The 11,124-nt window shown below is 36.5% G+C and overlaps 1 long non-coding RNA gene across 1 annotated transcript; it reads left to right on the top strand.

Annotated features, from left to right (window-relative positions):
* The first annotated feature begins 9,441 nt into the window (after positions 1-9,441).
* On the top strand, positions 9,442-9,914 carry LOC113465437. The gene is made up of 2 exons (XR_003390153.1): positions 9,442-9,582; positions 9,858-9,914. It is a non-coding gene; the product is annotated as an uncharacterized LOC113465437 (long non-coding RNA).
* Positions 9,915-11,124: the final 1,210 nt, after the last annotated feature.

Raw genomic sequence — 11,124 nt, 5'->3', positions numbered from 1 at the left:
TTGGTTTCAAAAACAATACATTAGTCATGATGATATAACTGATAAGTTGACAATTCTTAGCCAGACAATTCAAATTTGAGGTGTGGAAATAAATGAAATGCTTGTGGTAGTCATCCACTATCACTTGTGGTATGCCAAGGTATATCACAGTTTTATTGGTCTCAATGGCCTTTTTTCGTGCCATATATTTGTCCTATCTTGGGTACCATACTTATTTATGCATTCCACCTCATCTTTATTGGTATAGGTACTTTCTTGTCACGGCCATTTATAGTACAGTTGGCATTTAGCCCCTTTTACAGCATGCTTCCATTTGATGCGGTCTTCTGCATCTACTTCAAATTAGTTGTAGAACCGTTCCATCTTTATCCAATTCCCACCAGCCTCGGGTCTTTTCCTACAGGTTTCTTCACCCTGGATACTTCATTTGTTCTCTTTGCTTGAGTGCTTCTTTAACTACACGGAATCTATGTCATACTTTGATGGACCTTTTCTTCATTATCTAATCGATTTTTTAAATGCACTTGCAAATTGTATGGTTCAATATCCTGCATACTCCGAGGTTGAACCTATTGTGGGTGTGTATTTGTGAACTCATTGGCCAGTCACACATACATGACTAAGATACCTTTCCAGAACACAATAGCCATCATCATAATGATTGATGGAACTTTAATTAAACGTTTCAACATTTCCACGGCAGGCAATACACGGTCAGAGTTTTGTCCAATTGTCCGATTATATTAAATGATCCCATAACTAAATCGGACAAAAAATATAAACGTGTATATTCGAAACACACGTGTTCAATATAATTTGCCTGATTACCATCTCGCCACATTAGTGTTGCTTCTGAGGAATCTTAATGTTTCTGAAGTTATGAAGATCTTTTTCCATCAAAAAGTGATACAATTTTCACTCTTCAGGCCTGAAGTATGTAAACCGTCAAATTACATATTACTTGATAATATGAAGCGAATAAGTTTTTGATTTTCGGTCTTATCTCCAGTATTTTTAGGTATAAAGTTTCAAAGTAGTTTCATTGCCAGGCTATCATATAAGTTCAGACATAAGTAGGTAAAAATTGCACAAGTCCAAAGTATGAAAATTCTCCATAGATCCAGTGTATGAAAATCCCCGATATAACTGTCATCAATTCTGTATGCGTCATGTTTCGCCCCAGATACGTTCCTAATGCTGTCATTAGCAATAACCTAGTCCTAGTCCATCTTACCACAGTGCCTATACCATTCCACAAGTGTGAATTATGCAGGCAACACGAGGTCAGTACTAAGCGGTGTAATTACTACAATAAAAATAGCAACGATACAACGCACGACTGCTGGATTAGAGCGGAATTTAAACTTGCCGGGGGTAATATTAAAACACCCCTTCGAAATTATGACGTATGAGCTCACTATCTTTAGAAGAGAATGCACCTTGTTATCCCGCTGAGGTTGGCAGCATAAAGAAGGCACATTGTACAATCTTTTTCAAACAAGGAGTTACTAAAGTTCAACTGTTAGCTATGACACATAAGCTTTTCTTCAGTATCTAGCAAAGATCTAACTGTATTGTTTGTTAATACTTCAGCTAACTTGTGATTTGTCCAAATTGTCCATCTACCTACCTCTTATGAATTGGGGGCACTGTTAGATAATTACACTCAAATATGTATCAGGCCTATCGCTTATACAAGACTCAACTTCTGATCCTGACTAATTCAATTTGCAACGCGTGATCAATATTGGTCGCAGGAAAATTCGAGCACAAGGCATTGGCAAAACATTGAAACGTACAGCGAAGTAAATCGGTATTCAAGGTGTACATTCCTCTTTGTTTTCACATTCACGTGTTTGATATAAGCTTTCACAAATGGCTGTTCGAAGTGACACTACCAAATTTTGATGTCAATGGAAGTCGAACTCAAGCCTCTTAAGATATGAAGCCAATGCTTCATTTTGAGCTACTCGGTTTGCCGTTTGTCAGTGAGAGTCTAAATTTTAAATTGGATGTACATTGGGCTTCGGGAGTTTTTCAGAGCTTCCTTTTTCATGAACTTTACGTCACCAATATTTCTGTTAATAATTACATAAATCTCCACTTACGCATATTGTGGCTACCTTTTAAAAGATTTCCATATTGTTGCAATAATGTTTACCTCTACCTCTGAAAATTTCTCAAAATCATTACGAACTTTAATGAGCACATCGATTTTTCCATCTCCTACTTTGGCTTTATCATGAACACAGGCAAGTTCCAAGAACTTACGAAACGCCTTATTATTCGATAGACATGAGCATACTTATTTCAAAATGTGCGATTTGAATAACAAATCAATATAAATAATTGGATAATGATTGCGGAGTTATTACTTATTGAAATAATATCACCATTTTCCCTTGAGCTCCAATCGTCAGCTGGTCAGAGACAGTTTATGGTTGAATAAATTCCTAGCTAAGGAAAACCGAGAGACCCAACGCAGAGTTAGATTTTTAGACTAATTTTAGAACACTTTAAGAGATGAAATGCTTTAAGTTTAATAGTTAAACTCATCAAGAGATATATGTTTTAAGTTCAAGAGATAAACTCATTAACTTCAAGAGATAAGAGCTTCAAGTTCAAAAGATAAACTGATTAACTTAAAGAGATAAATGCCACTGACAAGAGAGAAGGACCTTTTTACAAATGTTACGTTGTGTTAATTTCAAGCCCAGTTCCCACTATGCTGCATGTTACGCTCCAGTCACTTACAACTTACAAGTACAGTAGAACCTCGATTATTTCAACCCCAAAATAAGTTCAAAATAGAGTATTTATTAACCATTTTGTTCTTTTGTACATCTAAATTTTGCCCCCTTTTCATTGTTTTATACGGAATTCCAATTATTTCAACTACCCTCGGTCCCAGATAGTAGAGGCTAGGTTTCCATATATTCCGCCTGATAAATAATTCAATTTCTTTCAAACTGGGCACATTGCATACTTTGTTTAAATACCAGGCGTTCATTATATAAAAAAAAAAACAAAACAAATTGCAAGCATTCATTCGATAACGATTCTTCTTAATCTTTGGTCCACAATTCAAAGTACGCATTTATCAGGCTGGCGAAAATAACTACCCTCTACATTTTCATCCCATTCATAATTAGACAAAGTTAATAATTACCTATTTATTATGTAGAAAGTTCTGGCACATGTATACTTATTATTGTTCTCTAATTTCTCACAGAACCTCGTTGAATCTTACGAGACACGACAAGTTGTAGGATGATAACATTGGTAACTCTAAATTTACTTTGCATGGGTATTACGTCACTGACAATATCGAAGTACTAATTGATATACAGGGAGATTCTGAAAAAGTTTTAAAATCACAAGATATAGGATCATAAATAAATTGTGAAGTAGCTAAGAGCAAGTGCATTAATTTTAGTGGGTAACACACGTTTACGGTTCAGCCGCTATTTAACGCCAAATCTTAGTTCAAAATGAGTTCGAAATGCTCAGGCCTTTAGATTTCAGCGAAAGTCGCTCGAACTTGGCACGGAGATTCGATAAATCATGTAGATTAATAATATCCTTGGGCCTTGTTTCCAGAAGGTACGGTTCTCACGACTTTACCTTTAGCCACTGAGCGCTCAAATTTTGCAGACACCTTCCATATTTAACGATGATCAAAAGTGTCCGCGGGCCGGACCTCGAGAAATGTACGGTTATGCCGCTATTTAATGAGAAACTTTTAGGTTTAAGATACAGGTTACTGTGTCGCTAGCCCGCTGGTCTTCTAAGTTCAAATAGCTACTTAATTCTTACCTCCACACTGAATTAGCTTCGAGAGTTATCAAGTCCTGGACCACCCTGTATAAACATGATACAGCTAGATCGGCAAGTTCCTCTAGTGCCATTATTGTCAAGACAATCCGATCGAACCAAATCTTAGCTTGACTTCCTCCCTGGAATATGAATAAAAAGAGGCTCAATTAACACATATTAACAGTAATTAAAAAGACTAGTAGAAGGACAATGACTTTGATATAATTTCTCTGTAAATAACTTTTAATAAATAAAAAAAAAGAGTAGTAAACCAGTCTAGTTAGCTTGGAGGGTAGCGCGTCTGCCTTGTAAGCGCAAGGTCGCGGGTTCAATTCCAGCGAGAGACGGATTTTATCCTGAACGGATAAGGTTCGTTTTCGGAACGGCTGGCTTTCTCCTATCCTGTCTTCCTTCTCTTTTCGCTTTCCGGACGATAAGACCTTATCAAACCTGATGTTTAAAAAAATCCGAGTGACCAGGGACAGAGAGAAAGAGTGAAGGAAGCTGAGGGAAGGGAGGGAGAGAAAGAAAACAGACAAAGTTGGGTGGGAAGGAGAGGCATAATCAAAAGCCCCCCAATCTGCCACGGGCTTATGCTTCAGGTCCTTTTCTCAATTCGTATGAAGATACTAGAACAAAACAAAGAACAATACACGTAAACAGACTAGACAATAACCAAAAATCTTGCTGATATTCTTGGGTCATTACAAGACCTCTATTCAATTGACACACATTCATTTCAAGTTATCACTACTTGTTCACCTTATTAAAATATCTTCACAAGATTTAACTAAGCAAAGTATCGTTAAATTATTTAACGATTCCAGTAATAAGATCTCCTAAAATACTGATGAATAGAGTAGATTAGAGAAATATTCAATACCAAGAATTTTTTGTTGTTTTAACAAGTGTCGTGGACATATCTCCATTAATATTAACAACAGACTCTAGAGAAGGGAACCTAGGCCAGATTTATGTCAAAGGCATTCTCTACCGCTTAACTTATTGAGGTCAAATTCTAATAGAAACGACAGTAATATTCCGTGCCTTTGTTAGGATCAACTCTCAGCAAAATCAGATTATGACGTGACGTAGATACTTTTTGAGCAGTCGTCTTGCCTGGATTAAACTCGATAAGATGCCTAAGGCAGTTTCTGCAACTCAACATGTAGAAATTAAGTTTCCAGGGTGTGTAAACAAGTACACTTACCTGCCTACTTGTTGCAAACCACACCAACACATGTGGAAGGTAAATTAGATGGGTAGACCACAAACCGCAATGAGAATTTTGAATTCCAGTTAGGTGGCTAAGAGAAGAATATTCTAATACCACAAATAATCCAACCATTGTATTAAACAAAAAAAAAAAAAAAAAAAAAAAAAAATTGAGCAGACAAAACACAACGTGGCCGATTGCATGGGACAAATTCATTGCAAATTTGACAGAAACATTGCAAGATAATAAAATTTGAAAAATTCATTTTAAACAAACTCATTTCGTGAGTGTAAATTATACGCTAGATTTATGGTTTATAAAACATGACAGTGGAATCACTGTAGAATTTTAGGTATAAGATGCAATGTTAAAAATGACAACTGATTTGCCATTCGTATACTAATGGTCAAAGTTGTACAAGAAGCAAAAGTTTGAAGAATAAAAACTATTTTTGTATTTGCTATCATCATACAAAATTATGCAGGTACCTATTTACATAATGACAAATCGTAAAGTAGGAGAGCCAGATAAGCTTTTTGTATTTGCTATCATCATACAAAATTATGCAGGTACCTATTTACATAATGACAAATCGTAAAGTAGGAGAGCCAGATAAGCAAAATGCTAAACTCGTTATAAAGTTAGTGTAAAAATGGTTATTTAAATTCTTGTCCTAGTCCTAGGTTTTGTCAGACAGCTAGGTACTTACAGTAGGAGCGAAATCAGGAGGGTAGATGTAAATCTCCATTTATCCTGCTGAAAACCCAAAATCAAGAGGTGAGATGTCAGACCAGTGCAGCACGCCATGTCTGAAATCGAGTATCGAGAGTACAGCGACGGGCAACCTTCCGGTCAAGTTATTGCTGTCAAAATTAGGGTGCACACAGCCCTGTGAGAAGCTTAAATTTCAGCACAGTTCCAATCAGGTAGCTAAGAGACTCGAACTTACCGGACCACAGTAAAAGGGTGAAGCCATGAGGAAATTAATCACGATAAAATTATTACCTACACTTCTAATAATATTCATTTACAGCCTCATTCTGACAGAATGAACACGGTAACATTCTATAAATCCAACGAGCACACTTCATTCCAATGAAATCTGATATTGCAAATTAAAAAGATTCGCATATGCATAATCACGGTTTACCATACTGCTACTCATTTCAATCCTCTTCTGGTAGACTTGGTGGTACTTTACTGATTAAATCCCTGATATACACAAGTGGAACAATGATATTCTAATATTACCTAGGTCATTTAGTGGCAGGGTGTCCCTAATGATCTTGTGTGGATCTTCGTCTAGTTACTCATTATTCCTTCTGCTTAAATTGGTTTCAAGGGACACAATAAATATATCATACTCTGACATCTCCGTACAGTAAATTTTTACTTTCCTTATCCTATACGAGTATCCTATAGGAAGGAAGGTAAATCGGGTGATTTTTTTTTTTTTCAAACTTAAATTTAAATTCCCTTTAAAGTTATTCCTTGTAGCAAAGTCAGAAGTTTGGGGCGGGGTTGTGTTTTTGTACCTGGATTTGAACTCGAGCTCAAGTTAGGGATTCCAAAACTCACAAAATTCACCATTCTAAAATCATCTATCCTCTCTCAAGCACATCCTGACGAAATAACATAGATGCTCACTATGATAGTAATCCTACTCTCTACTGCACTGAACATTACATAAGTATCATTAGTACATTACTCTTGTCAAGGTCGCTCACACATATATTTCTTCAGCTCTTGTTTTCATTTGGAATCCCATGGTTCGAGTCATAGCATCGAGTCGCTAAGGAAGGAACATGGTTTGGTTAATGCAGTCTGCGTTGCTTTAACAGAATTAAACACAGATACATTAAGTATTACTTATACGCAATGTTTTAGTAGTAATGAAATAGGTAGGTTCTAGCGTGAAAGGTAACAGATGGTTAAAGTAAATACCGATGGTATTTTCTACCATCTAACCCTCATAGTTCAATTACAGTGGTCAAATTCTAAACTAATAAGCAAATTCCATTCCATTGCTGAGCTTGGAACCCTGAACCTACCGGTTGTCAGGCGAGCGCTAGACACCAATCACTAAGATAGGAAAGACCCTTTACGACTTTGTACCGATAGATGAAAATCCTTTAACATTTGCTATATAAATTCTGCCATAAAGGAGTGTCCACACATAGTCGACCCCGTCGATCGATGGTCGACTGAAACCGTACACTGCCTCGACAACATGGATTCACCTTTTCACCGCGTCGAAATTACTTCGATACTACACAAAGTTAAGGTAAAAATAGGTACCTAAAGACTCACTCGTTCGCCTTCCTCTTGACTGTGTACGCCATGGATAGAACCGAGAGCAGAGTGGAGGACCAAGAGACCTACTTTACTTTCCTAACATGCTCTGCCATGCCGGCTTCACAATTCAGTTTATCTTTTCCTATCTCGGCAACAAACACTGAAGTTGGGAGTGATTAGTGTTTACGTTTCGGATAATCCAGAAATTAGCGTACGCGGGTAAGTGGTGCCTTTGGCTGGAGTTTGAAATATGAAGATTTTCAGGGCTCCTTAGCCATAGATAGGAAGGTTTTTTTTTGGAAATCGTTTAGATAGGAAGTTTTTTTCATTATTTCGTGTAATTTTAAAAGTATTTTTTTACAACAACCCTATTTAATGGAAAAAGGCTAGAAAGATTTTTTTTTTTTCAATAAGGTGTTTAGAAAAAGGGTAGAAAAGTAAACGAGCACTTTTTATCATTTCTCTTAGGTTACCATTTTCGCGGCATTTGCAGTCTGGGTTATTTGACACTTACCGTTTTAAGCGAAATGTTCGGGTTTTTGAGTATGTAAATAGGGGTATAAGCTGAGATTTATCTTAGTAAGATCTACCAGTTTTTAAGTTGACTCTTACCACTGTTGTAACTTGGCTCCAGAATTCATTCATGTGCACCCCAAAATTGCTATCAGCTCGTGATTAATGTCTAGGATCACTCCTCTCTGAGTGTCTTCAGAACATTACGTCAAAAGCCCCCCAATCTGCCACGGGCTTATGCTTCAGGTCCTTTTCTCAATTCGTATGAAGATACTAGAACAAAACAAAGAACAATAAACGTAAACAAACTAGACAACAACCAAAAATCTTGCTGATCTTCTTGGGTCATTACAAGACCTCTATTCAATTGACACACATTCATTTCAAGTTATCACTACTTGTTCACCTTATTAAAATATCTTCACAAGATTTAACTAAGCAAAGTATCTTTAAATTATTTAACGATTCCAGTAATAAGATCTCCTAAAATACTGATGAATAGAGTAGATTAGAGAAATATTTAATATCAAGATTTTTTTCGTGTTTTAACAAGTGTCGTGGACATATCTCCATTAATATAATTAACAACAGACTCTAGAGAAGGGAACCTAGGCCAGATTTATGTCAAAGGCATTCTCTACCGCTTAACTTATTGAGGTCAAATTCTAATAGAAATGACAGTAATATTCCGTGCCTTTGTTAGGATCAACTCTCAGCAAAATCAGATCATGACGATACTTTTTGAGCAGTCGTCTTGCATGGATTAAACTCGATAAGATGCCCAAGGCAGTTTCTGCAACTGAACATGTAGAAATTGAGTTTCCAGGGTGTGTAAACAAGTACACTTACCTGCCTACTTATTGCAAACCACACCAACACATGTGGAAGGTAAATTAGATGAGTAGACCACAAACCGCAATGAGAATTTTGAATTCCAGTTAGGTGGCTAAGAGAAGAATATTCTAATACCACAAATAATCCAACCACAGTATTAAACACTGTTGATACCTACTAAAATCTACCTAGTAGAATTAATGTATGTTAAATTTATTTTAGGACATTTAGCCCCTTTTCAACCAAATGTGTAAAATGCTAATACAATCATAATTATCATTGTAGCCACTAGGTACTCAGCTAAGTTTAAACTTTAGATCCCAAAGCCACATAAAAAAAGTAAAAAAATCTCCAATATGAGGCTGCGCTTTGGAAGATAAATCTGGAACTTGTAAAGGAGTTACATCACACGCGTCTAGTGAACTACTACTCTAGATTTGAACTTCCAGACATGTGCCAATGAACTGGTAGATTTTAAAGCTCTGCTAGTTTTTAACAAGACATACAGGCTGCTGGACTACAGACTGCCCCGTAAGTACTTTCACAATAAGAACCATAAAATGCTAGATATCACAAGGAGCCAGGAGAGAGTGACAGCTTCACACATAGTCGACTGGAAAAAAAAAGGTGTCCTTTGTATGTCGATCGTCCATCGACTATGTGTGGACATAGCTCAAGAGATAACAACCAAATAATCTTTCAGATACATAGTACCAATAAGAACAATATTTCAGATGATACATATAAAATCACTTACTTCCGTCTTCCCTTAGGAAATTGAAGCTGACAACACCACCACTACCACACCAGCTCCAGAATTCAAGATCCAAGATTTCTATCGACTAGTAGGAATCAACTACCGAGGATTGAACAGACTTTTCTTGTCAGAGTTCCAACTGGCCCTGAAAGTAAGAAAAAATACTCGTATACTTTCTACAAAAAGTTACGAGATCCCCTCACAAAATACCCCTTCTTGGCATAAAAGAAGCTCATGTGGTATAGAAAGCTAGTAACGAAGGTCACAAATGAGATCAGAAAAACGGTTCAATAAAGACCATTAGGTGTGAAATGCGAACACAAAGGGGTGAAGTGCGTACCAATTTTCTCTCCAGCTCAATTGCCGTCACTTTAACCAATTTTTTTAGGTAGAATATTTACTATATGAGATCCATTTCTTTTTCAGGACTCCATCAAAAACGTAGGACAATTCAAGAACGATCTACGTCTCTCATTCTTCCCCTTGTTGTAAGATAATAGTCATTGATGCTAAATAAATAAATTCAATTTCAATATTATCTAGGAAATTGGGTACAGAAATGCTGTTTTAATTATCTTCCCCTTCTTACGGCCGGATCCCAGATACAGTGGTCATAATGTCACACAGAAGAATCAGACAAGCACCTGACAGTAAAAAAATTTGAATCAAAAATTTAGTTCCTATACGCTAACGCTAGTATCAAAGATTTGCAAGATAAAAATACCGTAAAACCGTACCTGGTGTAATGAGGTTACTATTACCTGATTTGCTGAGTATCTTCCCCTTCTTACGGCCGGATCCCAGATACAGTGGTCATAATGTCACACAGAAGAATCAGACAAGCACCTGACAGTAAAAAAATTTAATCAAAAATTTAGTTCCTATACGCTAGTATCAAAGATTTGCAAGATTAAAATACCGTAAAACCGTACCTGGTGTAATGAGGTTACTATTACCTGATTTGCTGAGTATACCCATTAAATTGAATAGTGACCCCCAGTTTTATATTCGAGCAGTGTTCAGGGCCTGGCCCACAGTTGCTATTTTATTTTCTGGTTATAAAGAGAATGATGGGGTTTGATGGCACAGACTGGTATAGGCAATAATATCGTCTTTTCAATTTTCTCTCTATTTGCCACAAACAAGTTTCCATTATTATTCAATCAAAATCAAAATTCTATGAATATGCTCTATAGTTAAGTTCCATCTGACTAGCAAATAAGTTTCAGTTGTCCCGGGCCTTAGACTGGTCAATTATACAAAATGTACTCGTAAATGCACAAATACATTGTTGTAGGAAGACTCGTGTTTTATTTCTTTTTCTTATAAAATAAAGTTTAGTTAAAGAGAACTAGAATAATCAAACCAATTACTCGTACATGAAAAACAAAAACAGTTGATAATGATACGAGAACAAATCATGTAAACCGCGAACAAACATATTAAGCTCCAATATAAAACTGGAATAACATCTGAACGCACGGACGAGGGTTTGTAACTATCACCCTCACACAAACATGCTTCCATTGCTACAAGTAAAACTCGAAGGCAAATGACCGGACCGAATGCTTTCCTTGTGATCCCTGATAGCACTGCTGTCGTATTTGAGAAACCGTTATCTGTAACTAGCAAAGAGTTAATGATGTCTATTTGTCCGATTCAAAGTCAAGGTGGTTGGATCAAAGGTGATGGA

Source organism: Diaphorina citri, unplaced genomic scaffold, assembly GCF_000475195.1.
Source record: "Diaphorina citri unplaced genomic scaffold, Diaci psyllid genome assembly version 1.1 scaffold106, whole genome shotgun sequence".
NCBI classification, from domain to species: Eukaryota; Metazoa; Arthropoda; class Insecta; order Hemiptera; family Psyllidae; genus Diaphorina; species Diaphorina citri.
The sequence above is the reverse complement of the archived record's forward strand: the minus strand, read 5'-3'. Positions and strand labels throughout refer to the sequence as shown.